Below are 20,534 nucleotides of genomic sequence, written 5' to 3'. Positions count from 1 at the left end.
CCAAGCAAAGCTTCCTCCCGGATTCGTTCCAGCCTCAAGCCTCCAACAAGAGCTCCTTCCAAGCCTTACTCAATGGTGATATAAAGGATGAATGATCACCAATACACATGGAAACAAGGGTTTCCTATGCAAAATGGGGGAAGTGCAGAAGGCACCAAGGACTTTAGACCTAGTCTAAGGGGAAAATCTCAACATAATAATCTTGCTCTTCTTTTTTCTCTCTCTTAGGCCTTCCCTTTGATGTCTTTTTATACCATCTCCAAAGTAGTTTTTTAGTTAGGAGTTGGTTGGGAACAGTTGGGCCACGGGCACTAACAGGTGATCAGCAGGTAAAACCCGCGATCTCCGCCCGAAAATAAGGAATTATTTATTTTTTTAAGTGTTTTAATACATACACGCGGGTTGGGTATACACAGACCCGCGTGTACACGCGTTTAACTCAGGGCAATATCGCGTATAAGGGATAAAACACTGTTTTTTAAATTTTAGGACCAGGTCTGGAAGGAGGGGTTGCCCTAGGCCATGAGTGCAGCATCACAAACCATAAGAGTGAGATTTGGAGCTATAATAGGAACCGATGAACCAACGCCTTACAGACCTCCCTGAGTTGGTACAGGAACCCCAAGAGAATCTACCACTCTAAGTTCCCAACCCCTGAGTTAACCTAGCCTTCCAATGAATTAAACCCCCAGTCGCTCCCATGACATGGGCATGCATGTGACTGGGACCCTCTAGTGTCTCCCACAATGCCTACAAGGGAGAGACTGTAGTATTTTTCAGCTAATTCTGTTCCAGAGACTGCGAGATTTAAGCCACTTTTTTAAGGATAGTCTCCAAACCACTGCCTGAAACTTCATGATACTTACCAAGGCAATAAATGACACTAAGACAAAGGCTCTAACATAAAACTTGATAAAAGGCTTTACCTAACCAAGCATAACCATGACAGACATTCCGTAGAACACATTGTGCACACGTAATCTACAGGTCATAACAACATATCTGAGCATAGGGGTGTCATACTTATCTGAGATTCATAAGAAAGCATTGATGCATTATCACATTAGCTGCATTATCATTTATTAGGTCATATAATCATTGTTCATTCATTTACAAATCAAAACATGATGAGAGGCATACATCATCATTGTCATAAAACATACTCATAACCAACATATAACCGATAAAAATAACAAGGATACAATAACCTTAAATACCACATATGAACTAGTACATTTACACATGAAATACCAAGGGGAAGGAACTCTTATTAATGAATCAAAAGGCTAACCGGGTATGGGACTTTTGCGAACTAGCCAACCATAGATTAGCTTAACCAAAATTTTCTTCTAGTGAATCACCCCCGTTCCATATTCCAAGCATGAATGTGGGACTCATAACCAAAACTCAACCAGTTCTTCCCGAGGCTACACAACCTCACCCTCATCACTAGATCCAGGATTTACCACAATCCTCACTAGATCACTATGCCAAAACAATAAACATACAATACCAGGATTTACCACAATCCCCACTAAATCACTAGGCCCTAAATAAGCACGAATGCCACCAAATTTCCCCACCTAAACCGTGAGGAATTTTCTTATGTCCTAGTCTCTAGGCTTTACCACAATCCACAATCTGATCCCAGGATCACTAGGTCATAATCAAGACACCAGCCTCTAGGATTTACCATATATCTGCCAAAACTAGAAAGGAAACCATACATGCAACAGAATGCCTGCAAATAATCTCATTGTAGCCGCTTGATCCTGCTCTTCTTTTCTTGATCGTTACTTCCTCTTGCCTTATTTTCTTTTCTTGATCCAATGTTGAAGTGTTCCAAGAAAACTCTAAGTGTCGAAGAGTGTGTAAGAGAGAGAATAGAGAGAGAGATCTAAAACTAAACTAACAAAAATATATGAACTGGTCCTCAGAAGCCTTTTTATCAATGAGGCCTCTATTTTCTTCATTTTCCATTATTTTCATTCATTTTCCTCCTCGCATGCAACTTGTGACCGTTAACCTTTGTTTTGTCCTAATTTCCATTATTTTCATAAATAAAATTCCAATTATTGTTATTTTCCCTTTCCAAAGCCTTTGAGATTTCCTTTTCCATTTTCCTTTAGCCATAATAACCGAAATGAACACCCACTAGGATGTTCTCCCAACATTAAGTGTGGAATACGTGTCCCATGACCTTGGTCATATATATTTTTTTACATGAATTTTTACTAGGGTTGTTACAATGGGTTGCTGGGATGATAGACAAAGTCAGGGGTGATGCCTAAGAAATAGAAGGTCATAAAAGGGGTGAGTGTATCTTTGTTGTTAGGATAGAGGGCTATGCCCTACAGAACCCAAGAGGAGGCCAAGTCAAACAAGGATGTTGCCCCTAAAATTGATTTGCATCGTGCAAGGAAGAGGAACAATTCTCCTCATAATATCTTCTTCAAAAAGAACTCTGGCATTGAATATCAATCTCATAGGGATAAACTTCAACTAAACTTTGAAAATGATGGATTAGTTAGCTATGTAGCGTTGAAGAAGAAAGTAGAACTTTATGCAAAACTTGTGTGTGGAGAGCTTCCAATTGATGAAGAAAATGAGAAATTTTATGTGTATTTCCTTCGTAAGGGTACTTTATAGGATGATATTGAAGGGTTGAAAGGTATATATTTTAGGGTTTTAGAACCTCACGATGAAGATAAATTCACATTTGGCTGGTTGCATATGACAACGACAAAAACATGGTAGTGATAAAGAGTTGCTAAAGTTGAATCCTAGAGAAGCTACAAAGAGAATCACAATTGTGTTTGGTGTGAAGTTGATCCCCCAATTCAAAGAAAATATGGATCCAAGATTTAAAGCTTGAATACGATAATGTGAACATTATTTGAGGGTTGGGAAAGGGATCAAATCATATTTCTATTTCAATAAAAATTTGTTAGAATCCTTGGGAAGTAAAGTAATTTGTGTGCTTGATATTATTTAGAGTTTTTAAAAAACGCATATTGAGCATAATCAAATCAATATGTGGGTGTATGTTTGTTAGAATTGACTATAACAATTTCCTAAAGTATGGAACTCCAGGATGAAAATTGAACCAATATGCAAATAAAGATGTCTAAGATGAAACATTGAGATTCCTAGTGTGTGAATGATTGTAGAAAAATATGGTAATCTTATCACTATGTATTTTATCTCTTTCTAATAATTTGTAGCATTGTAATCATTCATGAATCTAGATAGTAAATAAATGGCATAGCCAAAAGGGAGTTCTACCTATGTGTTTTACTCCTTAAATTGATAGTTGAATTTTCCACTATAAGTCCAAAATGGAAGGTGCAAAAAATGCAAGATTGAGTTAGATAAATCCCATATGTAGACTACTTTCCTAAATAATTAGCGAGTACAATGGATGGCACCCATGTATCTTCATAGATGGAAGTAGGTCCATGGCTAAATAATTAGCGAGTACAGTGGATGGCACCCATGTATCTTCATAGATGGAAGTAGGTCCATGGGTGGCCAATTACTCAATCTTCATGGTCAGTTGATGTTAGGCCCTAAAGTACAATAAGTTTCAATTCAATTTAAGGTATTAATGCTATGAATGATTTCGAGCTAGTACGTGGTGACAATTCTTCAGGTGAAGGAAGGAGCATGGACACTTTTTGAGGTGGAAGTGAGTTGCATTTTTCTTTCCTAGGAAAACCAAGTGTTGATTGCAAGTTGACTTTTTTGGAGTGAAATGACGAGTTTGCAACAAGGAGGACACAGAGGTTCTTGATACAACAAAGAGATCTTTGGAGCTTGGTCCAAGAAAAGTAGGTGATAGTGTTTATGGAAGCATCATGGTAGCAAAGGATATTAGTTGTGGCAACAATAGAGATTAGATTATGACGGACAAATAAGGTAAATTTGTGTGAGTTGAATAGTAACACACATGAATATATTGTAATGTGAACCACACATCGTAGTTGTAGCAAGTCTACATATATTGTTTTGTTTTGATTTAGTGGTCCTTGAAAATTTTGTACCTAATGTCGGTCGGATGAGTCATTCTTGCGGACAAGACCGACCTCCCTAGTATCTAATGATATCTAGCGACAAGCAAACCAAACAAATTCTATCTTTCTCTAAATATGCAATTTATAAATAAAGGTAAACAAGTGTTTTAGGCCTACCTTGGGTCCAGTGCTAGTTTGTGGAAGCCACGCTCCGTTGATCCAAATGAGCTCCCTTGTGAAGAATCTGCAAACACAAACAAGCACACACATTAAATAGCACCTGAAAAGCCAATATAATAAAGCATATTTATCATGATGATCAAGGAATTCATGAAACAAATCACATAAGACAATTTGTTGAGAAAAATGAATCTGATTGTATTAACTTAAATCAAAGAAGAACTTTACAACCAGCCCAATGCCTTAATTTATAGTGCAATGGAGGGAAGTTACTAGGTCCACCTTCAAAGGGATAAGGCCCTCCTTCAAAGGGATAAGCTCCTCTCATCAAGGGATTAGCTCCTTCAGTTTTGGGATGCATGAACCACTTAGGAGCGAACCATCCACGTCAAGATTCCTTCTAAAATCATCTAGAATTAACCACAAGTGAGCTTTTAAGAATAAACTTGCACCTTTTTTACTTTCACAGGGGTCCGCACCCACTCCTTTAGAGACAGAGTGGGCAGGTCCGCAGGTAACATGATCAAGGGGTGCGGGACCGCAGGCAACAATGAGAGAAAGTGCGGAACCAGAGCTTTATTGATTTTTAAGGTCTTTCTCTCATTTTCAAAGCTTGACATGAAGAGCTGAGGTTTGAGACTTGCTAATGAGGACAGTATGAATGATGATAGACCCATACTAACTGCAAATAGTCATGGTGACAATATTTTGTGTAACAGATTGCCCCCTAAAGTGCGAAGTCTATAGTAGATGAGGATTTCATTTATCATCTAAGAAGAGTGAAGTACTTTATCATTTCGAGGATCATCTTGTGGAGAGCCTGGTTGGAACCTGTAAAAACATTCAATGCAAAATATATATATGAGATCATATCATCGCTGAGGTAGGCATTCCCATACTCAGATCAAAACTAACTAGAAAACTAACTACTGCTCTGATATAGGAATTATATTGTAATACATCACAAGTACAGACACATGTAGACATAGTAAGGACGCAGCCATCTGTTTATGAATAGTCCATTGTATAATGGATACAAAATTCCTCGCAGCCTGGATGGTGGAAACTAGATCGAGGGTCTTGATTTCTACTTCCCGAAATAGTACGATTCTATCCATGTGAATGAATGTGTCGAAGTCGAACATGGTAGAAACCACTTGATTACCAATCAATGATGCAAACTGTTAACAAGTGTGAGAGAAACCACCAGTAATGTCAATGGCTCTCAAAGTACTCAATACAATCCACGAGATGTGAATAGATGTGTTGATGTCGAACATGTCACGGAATCCTTTGATCGAAGGTCAATGATGCAACCTATCGTCGAAGGCGAGAAACCTGCCATTGAGGCATGCAGATCCCAAGGTACTGACAATTTCTAGATCATCTTTCTAGATAATGAGCTGAAGTCGATAGAAAGCGATTCGTCATAGGCAAGCCCACAACACGAAATCATAGATCAAGTTTGAAGAAATTTAGCTACAAGGACTGACTCAGGGATGGTCAAGATGGGTGACAGATATTTTGCAGATGAATGGTTTATTTGCACTGACCTCTTGAACACATAACAACACAGCAAATGGTTTGGTAACAATTGACCCAAAGTTAATACCCAGAAACCGGCTGAAGACTTGCAATATGGTTTAATCAACTGTTAGGAAAAGGATATCCCAACCCAGGTGAATAAAAAGTGTCGTGTTCAAGAGTGGTTAAAAAGTATGACAAACAGGCTCATTTTTCTCTCTTTTCCCCCATCATTTTTGGAAAGTACCTCTTTATTTTTGACAAGCTTGAGGAGGATAACATTTGCTTGATTATAAGCTCATCCTTCGGATGAGTCCAACTTAGTTTAAATTCGAACCCTAATAAGGAGTGGTCCATTCCTATTTGTAACTGAACAGGTCCTTTACTGTTAAATTTTAACGAGCCCAGTATAGGAAAAACGCGGTGTTTTTCAATTTTAGAGAGTCTGAAAAAACTTAAGAAAACTCCATGGTTGTCCTTTTTCGTAAATTTGTGTCTCCCAAGCCCGAAAAAGTATAAAATAATACTTGAGAGAACCGCTTGACCATTACGATCAAGGAGTACTTTTCATAATTAGTGCCTCTGATCCGAAAAAGTAAAAAAGTGATCAATGACACATCGTTTTATAACCAATATCGAATTTGAAATGACAAAAATCCGGCAATCTTTTCATGTTTTTACGGTCAGAAAAGGGTTGTAAGTGGACTGTCTTTTTAATTCCGTTTTAACGAGCTTAAAAAGAAAAAGTCGGCAATCTTCATGTTTTAGGAGTCAGAAAAGAGCTTAAAGGTGGCTCTAATGTTTCACTTTTTTGTAAGTTTTAACGAGTTCGAAAAAATGATAAAATGTACTCATGGTTTTCACTTTTTCGTAAGTTTTAATAAGTTCGAAAAAATGATAAAAATGTACTCATATGGCCGACTTTCAATTTAATTTACGAGCAGGAAAAGACGGAAAGAACTCGACATTTTCATTTGTTTTACGAGAATGAAAGATAGCAAAATAATCTTGGGATTTTCATGAGTTTAACGAGTCTTGAAAATAACTGAAATTGACTCGAGATAGGTTTCATTTTTACAAAAGCTTGAAACAAAGAAAAACTATGCTTCAAAGTAGTTTCATTTTTACACAAGCTTGAAAAAGAGAGAAAACTGTGCTTGATGCCCCCTAAGCATAACTGCTAGAGTGCCGCCATTTTGTCGGCCCAGATAAGTCGTTCTTGCGGACAAGACCGACCTCCCTAGTATCTAATGATATCTAGCGACAAGCAAACCAAACAAATTCTATCTTTCTCTAAATATGCAATTTATAAATAAAGGCAAACAAGTGTTTTAGGCCTACCTTGGGTCCAATGCTAGTTTGTGGAAGCCACGCTCCGTTGATCCAAATGAGCTCCCTTGTGAAGAAGCTGCAAACACAAACAAGCACACACATTAAATAGCACCTGAAAAGCCAATATAATAAAGCATATTTATCATGATGATCAAGGAATTCATGAAACAAATCACATAAGACAATTTGTTGAGAAAAATGAATCTGATTGTATTAACTTAAATCAAAGAAGAACTTTACAACCAGCCCAATGCCTTAATTTATAGTGCAATGGAGGGAAGTTACTAGGTCCACCTTCAAAGGGATAAGGCCCTCCTTCAAAGGGATAAGCTCCTCTCATCAAGGCATTAGCTCCTTCAGTTTTGGAATGCATGAACCACTTAGGAGCGAACCATCCACGTCAAGATTCCTTCTAGAATCATCTAGAATTAACCACAAGTGAGCTTTTAAGAATAAACTTGCACCTTTTTTACTTTCACAGGGGTCCGCACCCACTCCTTTAGAGACAGAGTGGGCAGGTCTGTCGATAACATGATCAAGGGGTGCGGGACCGCAGGCAACAGTGAGAGAAAGTGCGGAACCAGAGCTTTATTGATTTTTAAGGTCTTTCTCTCATTTTCAAAGCTTGACATGAAGAGCTGAGGTTTGAGACTTGCTAAGGAGGACAGTATGAATGATGATAGACCCATACTAACTGCAAATAGTCATGGTGATAATATTTTGTGTAACAGATTGCCCCCTAAAGTGTGAAGTCTATAGTAGATAAGGATTTCATTTATCATCTAAGAATAGTGAAGTACTTTATCATTTCGAGGATCATCTTGTGGAGAGCCTGGTTGGAACCTGTAAAAACATTCAATGCAAAATATATATATGAGATCATATCATCGCTGAGGTAGGCATTCCCATACTCAGATCAAAACTAACTAGAAAACTAACTACTGCTCTGATATAGGAATTATATTGTAGTACATCACAAGTATAGACACATGTAGACACAGTATGGACGCAACCATCTGTTTATGAATAGTCCACTGTATAATGAATACAAAATTCCTCGCAGCCTGGATGGTGGAAACTAGATCCAGGGTCTTGATTTCTACTTCCCGAAATAGTACGATTCTATCCATGTGAATGAATGTGTCGAAGTCGAACATGGTAGAAACCACTTGATTACCAGTCAATGATGCAAACTGTTAACAAGTGTGAGAGAAACCACCAGTAATGTCAATGGCTCTCAAAGTACTCAATAAAATCCACGAGATGTGAATAGATGTGTTGATGTCGAACATGTCACGGAATCCTTTGATCGAAGGTCAATGATGCAACCTATCGTCGAAGGCGAGAAACCTGCCATTGAGGCATGCAGATCCCAAGGTACTGACGATTTCTAGATCATCTTTCTAGATAATGAGCTAAAGTCGATAGAAAGCGATCCGTCATGGGCAAGCCCACAACACGAAATCATAGATCAAGTTTGAAGAAATTTAGCTACAAGGACTGACTCAGGGATGGTCAAGATGGATGACAGATATTTTGCAGATGAATGGTTTATTTGCACTGACCTCTTGAACACATAACAACACAGCAAATGGTTTGGTAACAATTGACCCAAAGTTAATAGCCAGAAACCGGCTGAAGACTTTCAATATGGTTTAATCAACTGTTAGGAAAAGGATATCCCAACCCAGGTGAATAAAAAGAGTCGTGTTCAAGAGTGGTTACAAAGTATGACAAACAGGCTCATTTTTCTCTCTTTTCCCCCACCATTTCTGGAAAGTACCTCTTTATTTTTGACAAGCTTGAGGAGGATAACATTTTCTTGATTATAAGCTCATCCTTCGGATGAGTCCAACTTAGTTTAAATTCAAACCCTAAGAAGGAGTGGTCCGTTCCTATTTGTAATTGAACAGGTCCTTTACTGTTAAATTTTAACGAGTCCAGTATAGGAAAAACGTGGTGTTTTTCAATTTTAGAGAGTCTGAAAAAACTTAAGAAAACTCCATGGTTGTCCTTTTTCATAAATTTGTGTCTCTCAAGCCCGCAAAAGTATAAAATAATACTTGAGAGAACCGCTTGACCATTACGATCAAGGAGTACTTTTCATAATTAGTGCCTCTTATCCAAAAAAGTAAAAAAGTGATCAATGACACATCGTTTTATAACCAATATCGAATTTGAAACGACAAAAATCCGGCAATCTTTTCATGTTTTTACGGTCAGAAAAGGGTTGTAAGTGGACTGTCTTTTTAATTCCGTTTTAACAAGCTTAAAAAGAAAAACTCGGCAAACTTTTCATGTTTTAGGAGTCAGAAAAGAGCTTAAAGGTGACTCTAATGTTTCACTTTTTTGTAAGTTTTAACGAGTTCGAAAAAATGATAAAAATGTACTCATGGTTTTCACTTTTTCGTAAGTTTTAATGAGTTCGAAAAAATGATAAAAATGTACTCATATGGCCGACTTTCAATTTAATTTACGAGCAGGAAAAGACAGAAAGAACTCGACATTTTCATTTGTTTTACGAGAATGAAAGATAGCAAAATAATCTCGGGATTTTCATGAGTTTAACGAGTCTTGAAAATAACTAAAATTGACTCGAGATAGGTTTCATTTTTACAAAAGCTTGAAACAGAGAAAAACTATGCTTCAAAGTAGTTTCATTTTTACACAAGCTTGAAATAGAGAGAAAACTGTGCTTGATGCCCCATAAGCATAACTGCTAGAGCGCCGCCAATTTGTCAGCCCGGATAAGTCGTTCTTGCGGACAAGACCGACCTCCCTATTATCTAATGATATCTAGCAACAAGCAAACCAAACAAATTCTATCTTTCTCTAAATATGCAATTTATAAATAAAGGCAAACAAGTGTTTTAGGCCTACCTTGGGTCCAGTGCTAGTTTGTGGAAGCCACGCTCCATTGATCCAAATGAGCTCCCTTGTGAAGAATCTGCAAACACAAACAAGCACACACATTAAATAGCACCTGAAAAGCCAATATAATAAAGCATATTTATCATGATGATCAAGGAATTCATGAAACAAATCACATAAGACAATTTGTTGAGAAAAATGAATCTGATTGTATTACCTTAAATCAAAGAATAACTTTACAACCTGTGCCTTGATGCTGTACAAGCTCCTCCCAGGGTCTAGCAAGAAGTTTCCTCTACTTTGACAAGTTTCAATCTCTTCCCAATGAAGCCAAAAGGTATGTAATCTCTCCTCTCAAGCTTAACTAGGAAGTCTCCATTCCACCAGCATTTACCCTAAAAAATGTTCAGCTTCTAACCTCCCTAGCAACCAGCCAAATGCCTTAATTTATAGTGCAATGGAGGGAAGTTACTAGGTCCAACTTCAAAGGGATAAGGCCCTCCTTCAAATGGATTAGCTCCTTCATTTTTGGGATGCATGAACCACCTAGGAGCGAACCATCCACGTGAGTTTTTAATAATAAACTTGCGCCTTTTTGACTTTCACAGGGGTCCGCACCCACTCCTTTAGAGACAGAGCGGTCAGGTCCGCAGGTAACATGATCAAGGGATGCGGGACCGCAGGCAACAGTGAGAGAAAGTGCGGAACTAGAGCTTTATTGATTTTTAAGGTCTTTCTCTCATTTTCAAAGCTTGACATGAAGAACTGAGGTTTGAGACTTGCTAAGGAGGACAGTATGAATGATGATAGACCCATACTAACTGCAAATAGTCATGGTGACAATATTTTGTGTAACAGATTGCCCCCTAAAGTGCGAAGTCTGTAGTAGATGAGGATTTCATTTATCATCTAAGAAGAGTGAAGTACTTTATCATTTCGAGGATCATCTTGTGGAGAGCCTGGTTGGAACCTGTAAAAACATTCAATGCAAAATATATATATGAGATCATATCATCGCTGAGGTAGGCATTCCCATACTCAGATCAAAACTAACTAGAAAACTAACTACTGCTCTGATATAGGAATGATCTTGTAATACATCACAAGTATAGACACATGTAGACACAGTATGGACGCAGCCATCTGTTTATGAATAGTCCACTGTATAATGAATACAAAATTCCTCGCAGCCTGGATGGTGGAAACTAGATCCAGGGTCTTGATTTCTACTTCCCGAAATAGTATGATTCTATCCATGTGAATGAATGTGTCGAAGTTGAACATGGTAGAAACCACTTGATTACCAGTCAATGATGTAAACTATTAACAAGTGTGAGAGAAACCACCAGTAATGTCAATGGCTCTCAAAGTACTCAGTACAATCCATGAGATGTGAATAGATGTGTTGATGTCGAACATGTCACGGAATCCTTTGATCGAAGGTCAATGATGCAACCTATCGTCGAAGGCGAGAAACCTGCCATTGAGGCATGCAGATCCCAAGGTACTGATAATTTCTAGATCATCTTTCTAGATAATGAGCTGAAGTCGATAGAAAGCGATCCGTCGTAGGCAAGCCCACAACACGAAATCATAGATCAAGTTTGAAGAAATTTAGCTGCAAGGACTGACTCAGGGATGGTCAAGATGGATGACATATATTTTGTAGATGAATGGTTTATTTGCACTGACCTCTTGAACACATAACGACACAGCAGATGGTTTGGTAACAATTGACCCAAAGTTAATACCTAGAAACCAGCTGAAGACTTTCAATATGGTTTGATCAACTATTAGGCAAAGGATTTCCCAACCCAGGTGAATAAAAAGTGTCGTGTTCAAGAGTGGTTACAAAGTATGAAAAACAGGCTCATTTTTCTCTCTTTTCCCCCACCATTTCTGGCATGTACCTCTTTATTTTTGACAAGCTTGAGGAGGATAACATTTGCTTGATTATAAGCTCATCCTTCGGATGAGTCCAACTTAGTTTAAATTCGACCCTTAAGAAGGAGTGGTCCATTCTTGTTTTTAATTGAACAGGTCCTTTACTGTTAAATTTTAACGAGTCCAGTATAGGAAAAAGTCGGTGTTTTCCAATTTTAGAGAGTCTGAAAAAACTTAAGAAAACTCCATGGTTGTCCTTTTTCGTAAATTTGTGTCTCCCAAGCCCGAAAAAGTATAAAATAATACTTGAGAGAACCACTTGACTATTACAATCAAGGAGTACTTTTCATAATTAGTGCCTCTGATCCGAAAAAGTAAAAAAGCGATCAATGACACGTCGTTTTATAACCAATATCGAATTTGAAACGACAAAAATCCGGCAATATTTTCATGTTTTTACGGTCAGAAAAGGGTTGTAAGTGATCCGGATTTAAACAGGAACGCAATAAAATACAGAGATAACCATAAATACAAATATGCAGTGGAAATAATACTTCATTTCATTACTGTAAAATACTGAAATATGCTTACAAATAGAAATGGAAATAACCCAGCTAGGGTGATGGTAGCTTATCTCTGAGAAGAGATGTGTCGGCTACATGCCTCTAAACTGTTCTCCAAAAACTGTGTTACAATGAGGCTCGAGGGCCTATTTATTGTTGAGAAACAATGGAAAACCCTTCACATTCCAAAACCTAACCCTAGAAGATGAAACGCCAAATTGTGGGCCCCGTTTTTGGGTAAGTTGGTACATCAACTTCCCGTGGTCGCAAATTGGTCGTACTATCTCCGTTTGACGCGCATGATAGCCCGTTGGAAAGATCTCTCTGAGGACTACGACGAAAAAGCTGATTTTTAGACAGAAAAATCATTGGCGATGGATTTCCCAAAAAACGTCGTTTAGGGCCTCAAAACGGCTCCGGAAGTTTAGGACCCGAAAAACTGCTAAAAATAGTAAACTGTGCTATAATTAAGGAAACAGAAAAACTGAAAGAGACAGTTGTGGGGGTCCAAATGGGATAGGTGGGTGGCCACCAACATCCACCTGGATCATTCCTCGCCCCTTAGGAAGCAATGGTCCCCATTGCGTTGAGTTCCTCCCTGAGATGAAGAAGCTTCTGCTGAGCTGGGTCTCTGGTGAGCTGTTCTGCAATCTCTTATGTGTCCAGAAATGGTGGGGAGCATGGTCAGCGACGGTCCACATTGAACACTCGGTGCAAGCGAAGGAATGGAGGAATGCTGTGCTTCAAAGCATTGTTTCCTGTAGCCTTGTTACTGGTGTAAGGACCATGTCGAAGTCGTCTGAGTTTCTGATGGGTTCTGGTAAGGCGCTCCCTCTGCAAATGTAACCAAACTTTGTCGCCCACCTGAAACTTGTGTGGTACCCCTCCAGGTAAGGAGAAGTTGTTCCTGTGTTCTGTCACGACTATATCCCTCTGTTGCTGCTGCTGTGTGGAGGAACCCTTCGCGGGGGTCATGGATGAAGCAACGATCTTCCCCTTACTTTGGGAGCGAACCAGACGAAAAATAAATTTCCTAGTCTGTGAGATGAGCTTGCTACCTTTCTTAGCAGTGATCAAAGAGGTGGCGGTAGGTGGGGCTATCTCCGGTATCCTGTATAATGAATTATCCAAAGAAATGATGACAGTGCGAGGCCTTGACTCATACACAGCATGTCACCTCCACAAGTATGGCTGGCCTAATAGTACATCACAAACATCCAGAGGTGTAACATCACACAATACCTCGTCTGTGAAGGGCTTGATGCTGTAGGGAAGGCAGCACTGCTGGCAAACTTTGAGATCTCATCCTTCGTGAAGCCAACTGATACTGTACGGCTGTGGGTGTGGTGTAGTTGGTAGGCCCAACCGCTTCACGACCTCTGCTGAAATGAGGTTATTTTGGCTGCCACTGTCGACAATGAATTGCAGCGGCGAACCCTTCACCCACATCTGTGAGTGGAAAAGACATTCCCCCTCCTCTGGATCTTCGGGCTCATTTTTCTGGATCTTGGCAGTAGCAACAGTGGCGCTGGGATCTGCATCAATGATCTGCTTCCCTTTGTCATTCCCCTTGTCGGGTTCTGACTCAGAGTCGGAACATGCATCTGATTCGGAAGCCTTCAACTCGGCCACCAGCAACTGCTTGGTCCGACACTCACTTGTGTTATGAGTGGGACTCTTGTGGAACTCACACCACTTTCCTGTGTCCTTCTTCGGCTTCGTGGTGTTGTTCTTTTCTTGCGGCTTTGACGGGTTGTCTTGGGTCACCCCGCCTTGGCTTTGTGCTTTGGGCTTTGGATTTGCAGATCCAAAGTCTCGCTTCTTCTGTTTGAACTTTTGCTCGATTTTGACAGCGTATCGGTATGCTGTGCCAAGTGAGGAGATGTTCAAGAACTCTATCTCTTCCTGGATGTATCTGTGTAGGCAGCCGCGGTATTTGAGTACCAGATGCAACTCAGAATCTTTGATACCCAATTGTGTGCGAAGGGTATGAAAAATGTTTGTGAACTCCGGCACATCTTGGTCTCGTCCCTGCCGCAGTGTGGTCCATTTGATGTATTTGTCCTGATAGCTTTTGACAGGGTAGTACTGCTCCTTGATGGCATCCCGAAATTCATTCCAAGTGGGTGCGGCTGAAAACAGTGAGCCTGCACTTTCATCCTTCTGTTCGCAGTAGGTTTCCCACTAGTCCTTGACGTGGGGGGCTGCTTTGAGAAGAGCGAAAACAATCTTTTCCCGGCTTGAAAATTCATGAACAGAAAAATACCCATCGAGCAGATTTAACCATTTATCTACGGCATCTGCGTCTATTTGACCCTCGAAGATGAAACGCCAAATTGTGGGCCCCGTTTTTGGGTAAGTTGGTACATCAACTTCCTGGGGTCGCGAATTGGTCGTACTATCTCCGTTTGACGCGCATGATAGCCCGTTGGAAAGATCTCTCTAAGGACTACGATGAAAAAGATGATTTTTAAAAAGAAAAATCGCTGGCGGTGGATTTCCCAAAAAATATCGTTTAGGGCCTCAAACGGCTCCGGAAGTTTAGGACCCGAAAAACTGCTAAAAATAGTAAATTGTGCTATAATTAATGAAACAGAAAAACTGAAAGAGACGGTTGTGGGGGTCCAAATGGGATAGGTGGGTGGCCACCAACATCGCCAGCAATTTTTCTGTCTAAAAATCGTCTTTTCCGTCGTAGTCCTCGGAGAGATCTTTCCAACGTGCTATCATGCGCATCAAACGGAGATAGTACGACCAATTCACGACCCCGGGAAGTTGATGTACCAACTTACCCAAAAACGGGGCCCACAATTTGGTGTTTCATCTTCTAGGGTTAGGTTTTGGAATGTGAAGGGTTTTCCATTGTTTCTCAACAATAAATAGGCCCTCGAGCCTCATTGTAACACAGTTTTTGGAGAACAGTTCAAAGGCATGTAGCCGACACATCTCTTCTCAGAGATAAGCTACCATCACCCTAGCTGGGTTATTTCCATTTCTATTTGTAAGCATATTTCAGTATTTTACAGTAATTAAATGAAGTATTATTTCCACTGCATATTTTTCTTTATGGTTATCTCTGTATTTTATTGCGTTCCTATTTAAATCTGGATCAGTGGTATCAGAGCGGTTTGCTTTTTCTCTGTTTTTCTTTGCACGTCCCCAACGAGGTCGAGATATAAGGAGTTAGGTCTGGAACTGGTCGAACCTTTGTAAGACCAACCTCGCAAATCTTGACGACCTCCCATGGCGAATGAGAAGAAAAACGAGGGGGCAGGAGATCCTATCAAAATCTTGCTCGAAGAAGCCCTCGAGCGACAAAGGAACGCAATAAAATATAGAGATAACCATAAAGACAAATATGCAGTGGAAATAATACTTCATTTCATTACTGTAAAATATTGAAATATGCTTACAAATAGAAATGGAAATAACCCAGCTAGGGTGATGGTAGCTTATCTCTGAGAAGTGATGTGTCGGCTACATGCCTCTGAACTGTTCTCCAAAAACTATGTTACAATGAGGCTCGAGGGCCTATTTATTGTTGAGAAACAATGGAAAACCCTTCACATTCCAAAACCTAACCCTAGAAGATGAAACGCCAAATTGTGGGCCCCGTTTTTGGGTAAGTTGGTACATCAACTTCCCGGGGTCGCGAATTGGTCGTACTATCTCCGTTTGACCCGCATGATAGCCCGTTGGAAAGATCTCTACGAGGACTATGACGAAAAAGATTATTTTTAGGCAAAAATATCGCTGGCGGTGGATTTCCCAAAAAATGTCGTTTAGGGCCTCAAAATGGCTCCGGAAGTTTAGGACCCGAAAAGCTGCTAAAAATAGTAAACTGTGCTATAATTAAGGAAACAGAAAAACTGAAAGAGACAATTGTGGGGGTCCAAATGGGATAGGTGGGTGGCCACCAACATCCACCTGGATCAGTAAGTGGACCGTCTTTTTAATTCCGTTTTAACGAGCTTAAAAAGAAAAACTCGACAATCTTTTCATGTTTTAGGAGTCAGAAAAGAGCTTAAAGGTGACTCTAATGTTTCACTTTTTCGTAAGTTTTAACGAGTTCGAAAAAATGATAAAAATGTACTCATGGTTTTCACTTTTTCATAAGTTTTAATGAGTTCGAAAAAATGATAAAAATGTACTCATATGGCTGACTTTCAATTTAATTTACGAGCAGGAAAAGACGGAAAGAACTCGGCATTTTCATTTGTTTTACGAGAATGAAAGATAGCAAAATAATCTCGGGATTTTCATGAGTTTAACGAGTCTTGAAAATAACTGAAATTGACTCGAGATAGGTTTCATTTTTACAAAAGCTTGAAACAGAGAAAAACTATGCTTCAAAGTAGTTTCATTTTTACACAAGCTTGAAACAGAGAGAAAACTGTGCTTGATGCCCCCTAAGCATAACTTCTAGAGCGCATGCCCCCCAGCTTCATTTCATTCAACTAAGTACACTGTTGGTAAGTAATAGCTGGATGGAATGAAGGTTCATTTACGAGATCATATGAAAGACCCGACCTAAAACTATAAGAAAATTATGCAAAAAACTGAAATAACTAACCTAAATATACAACTTAACATTTATGAGATCTAGTCAAACTCTCGACTCAATTAGAGGAGGATTTGTTTCATTTTTTAACGAGCTTGACACAGGAAAAGAACTATGCTCGGATCCAGTTTCATGTTTACGCAAGCTTGAAACGAAAAACTATGCTTGTTATAAGTTCGCATGCCCCCAGCATAATGACGCAAATCGAGGTACATGCCCCCCAAGCTTCATTACATTCAACTAGGTGGATGAAATGAAGGTTTACTTTCGAAATCTTGGAAAGACTCGTGGGAGTTGTTTCATTTTTTAGTGAGGTTGACACAGGAAAAGAACTATCCTCAAAACCCTTGTTTCATTTTTTAAACGAGCTTGACACAAGATAAGGAACTATGCTCATAACTACTCTCTACAATCTACCTAACAAGGAACTATACTCTAAAAACCTTGATTCATTTTTTAATGAGCTTGACACAAGACAAGGAACTATGCTATAAAAACCTTGATTTATTTTTTAATGAGCTTCACACAAGAAAAGGAACTATGCTCTAAAAACCTTGATTCATTTTTTAATGAGCTTGACACAAGACAAGGAACTATGCTCTAAAATCCTTGATTCATTTTTTAACGAGCTTGACACAAGACAAGGAACTATGCTCATGACTAACTGATTCATTTTTTAACGAGGTTGACACAGTAAAAGGAACTTTCCTTGAACAACTGATTCATTTTTTAACGAGGTTGACACAGGAAAAGAACTGTCCTCATACTCACTGATTCATTTTTTAACAAGGTGGACACAGTAAAAGGAACTTTCCTCGAAACATCCAATTTCATTTTTTAACGAGGTTGAGACAGGAACAAACTATCCTCACGGACACCTATTTCATTTTTTAACGAGGTTGGCACAGGAAAAGGAACTATCCTCGCACTCACTGATTATGGCTTCCAACTGGAAGAAAGACATGTCAATGGACACACCTTGATCATGGCTTCTAAGAGGTCTTCATCAGAAGGAAGAATAGTTCTCTGAAAGGAACACATGTCAAGGGACTCAAAAGGGATAAGAACATCGCGTTCAAGTAATCCCATAGAGTTTTCCATGTCAATTACCAGATCTAAATCAAAGGAAGATGAGCAAACAGTGAGAGGCTCACTTACATCGGTAACTGAAAACATGGGACCAATTGCCACATAATTAACCCGTGGCAGGGTAGATACCACTTTAGAATCAGGAACATTTAGGGGTGTCATGTTATTGGTAGTTGAAACAAGACTAGGGAACGAAAGCTGGTCTACAGTCACAATATTTGCATTGTGAGGGAAAGACATCACGCGAAAGAGTGTCGATACGACAGCTTTCATTGCATAAACATAGTCTCGCCCAAGGAGTAAATTGAAATCCAAGGGACCTCGAACTACCATAAGATCAATATAGATAGTTTTACCTTCCAAGGTAAGAGAAAACTTAGGAAGGATCCCTAAAGGTTCACTAACGGTTCTGTTAAAAGCTTTCAAATTTTGCGTAATAGGTGCAAGCTGAGGGGAACCCAAAGCTTTCCAAGCAGTTGAGGATAAAATACTAACAGAAGCACCTTCATCTACCTGTGTGCGGTGCATGTCCCTACCACCAACCTTGACAATGATTTGGAAAGGGATGGAGGAAGAAAGACGAGGTTCTGTCAGTCTATTCCAATCAAAGGAAAAGACCTCAGTACTTAGAGGGGGTTCTGTAGAAACAGGTGAAATGCCCCCCGGCGTAGAGGAATCTGATGTAACAAAAAGAACCTGAGCGGTATGAAGTTCACTCTCTAAAGGGAGAGTGGGATCGACCGAATGTGAAATTGAATCGACCACTTGATCAACTAATGGATCATCAACCTGAGTGATATGAGTTTCACTCTCCAATGGAGGAGTGTGATCGACTGTACTTGAAATTATATCAATCACTTTGTCAGTTGACGGTAGGTTGGGAGAAAGTTTACGGTAACCAGTTGGAAATTCTGGCTGTGGAACAGTAAGGTTTTCCAACAATTTTGAGTCTTCATCCATGTGAGGGCAAATGTGAGTTTGATGACTCCCTTTGCATAACTTACAAGGAAACCTAACTTTACCCTTTTTCACAGGAACCTGACTATCACTGGTTGATGGATCAATGGACAGTTGACGAGATTTCTCTGACCATACTTCCAAAACCTTTGGAATACCAGGACAATTGATAAGGAAGTGGTCACCCTTACAAAGCCTACAAGGGTATTTTGGTTTATGATGCATGTTGGAGGTTTCCTCGACACAACTAACACTTACAGCCATGGTTGGTTGGTTGACCTCTTTCTTATCTTGCTTCTTCTTCTTCTTCTTCTTCTTCTTCCCTTTCTTCTTCTTCTTAGCCACCTAGTTACTAGCGTCAAGGCTTTTACCAAGCGAAGAGGAAGAAATGGAGGAAGAAAAATTAGGCAAAGAAGGTAAAGGGTCAACAGAAGGTTGGTGATGTTGAGATGGTGAACTCTGTTGAGGTGAAGCATTCAGTTGAGGTGGAGCAATTGGAGTATTTGGGGCCAACGAAGTTGAAAATAACCATATCGGTAAACCTATTGTAAATCCAAGTAATGACAAAGTAGCCATATAAGGAGGACCAACATTTCCAAAGAAAGGAAAAGTACTAGGATCCTCATTAAGAGGGGTTCCTTGGTCGGTAAATTCCGGAACAGTTGCCATTATATTTAACTTTAGTGAATTTTATTAACAATTTAAAACTAAAATTAACAATTCACAATTCACACCTAACAATTAAAATTCACAATTCACACCTATGGTCTCTAAAAGTAAAAACAAACAAATTAACACGCGCTATCAAATCTAGGAGTCAAACCACACACAAACAGTAACTTTCCGTACTAAAAACACTAGTTGGTGATGAAATCCAACGTCGCAGAATTCAATACAGAAATGGTGGTTGGAACAGTTACCCCGACAACCTGCTTAATGAATAGACTGGCACAAGTTTCTCCACTAAACCGTCTCGAGTGAAGAGAACCCCCCAGAAAATCCAAGTGAGTCTAGTCGATGTCTGCTCCAGGTACAGTGGGATCTTCCCTCCACCGTCACCTTAGGAAAGAATCCTATAGATTATGGTCACTATGGTTACCAATAGAAACAAATATACCTGGGGGAACAGTCTGTGATCCGACACACACGCAAGGGCAGAGTAGCAAGCTCAATCCCCTTGAAGGCTCCTTGACATAATCCAAGGTTTACCAACAAGTGACCCCAGGCTCCTCGACAATGGTTAATCCGAGGTTTACCATTTTTAATACGTGTATATCTTCTATTGTTCCCAATGAGGAAGGATTGATTACCTCACTGGTTCAGATATGATCTCGTGCTTCTCCTTTAAGAGGAGCTTTCCCAGAGCATAGATGTAACAATTGGAATTTCTCCCTACCGCAAGATCAACTACTTGTTTGTTTTACTGTCTTGGAGAGTTAACTAAAACCTATTCCAAGACACTAGCCTAAGCTAGATTGGTGGAAAGAGCCCTAAAAATGTAAAAATTACTAGATGAGTTTTAATTAAGCGTTGTGTTATTTAGGCTGTTATTACTCAAAA

General features: G+C 39.5%; 1 pseudogene; it reads left to right on the top strand.

Moving 5' to 3' along the window:
• Positions 1-577: 577 nt before the first annotated feature.
• The window catches only part of LOC149241071 (uncharacterized protein At4g18257-like), an 80,815-nt pseudogene continuing 60,858 nt past the window's right edge, over positions 578-20,534 (top strand).

The sequence above is a fragment of the Pinus tabuliformis genome, chromosome 8, assembly GCF_031772625.1.
Source record: "Pinus tabuliformis cultivar Carrire ecotype Pingquan chromosome 8, CPIR1, whole genome shotgun sequence".
NCBI classification, from domain to species: Eukaryota; Viridiplantae; Streptophyta; class Pinopsida; order Pinales; family Pinaceae; genus Pinus; species Pinus tabuliformis.
Note: the sequence above shows the minus strand (reverse complement) of the source record. Positions and strands in the feature narration are given on the sequence as shown.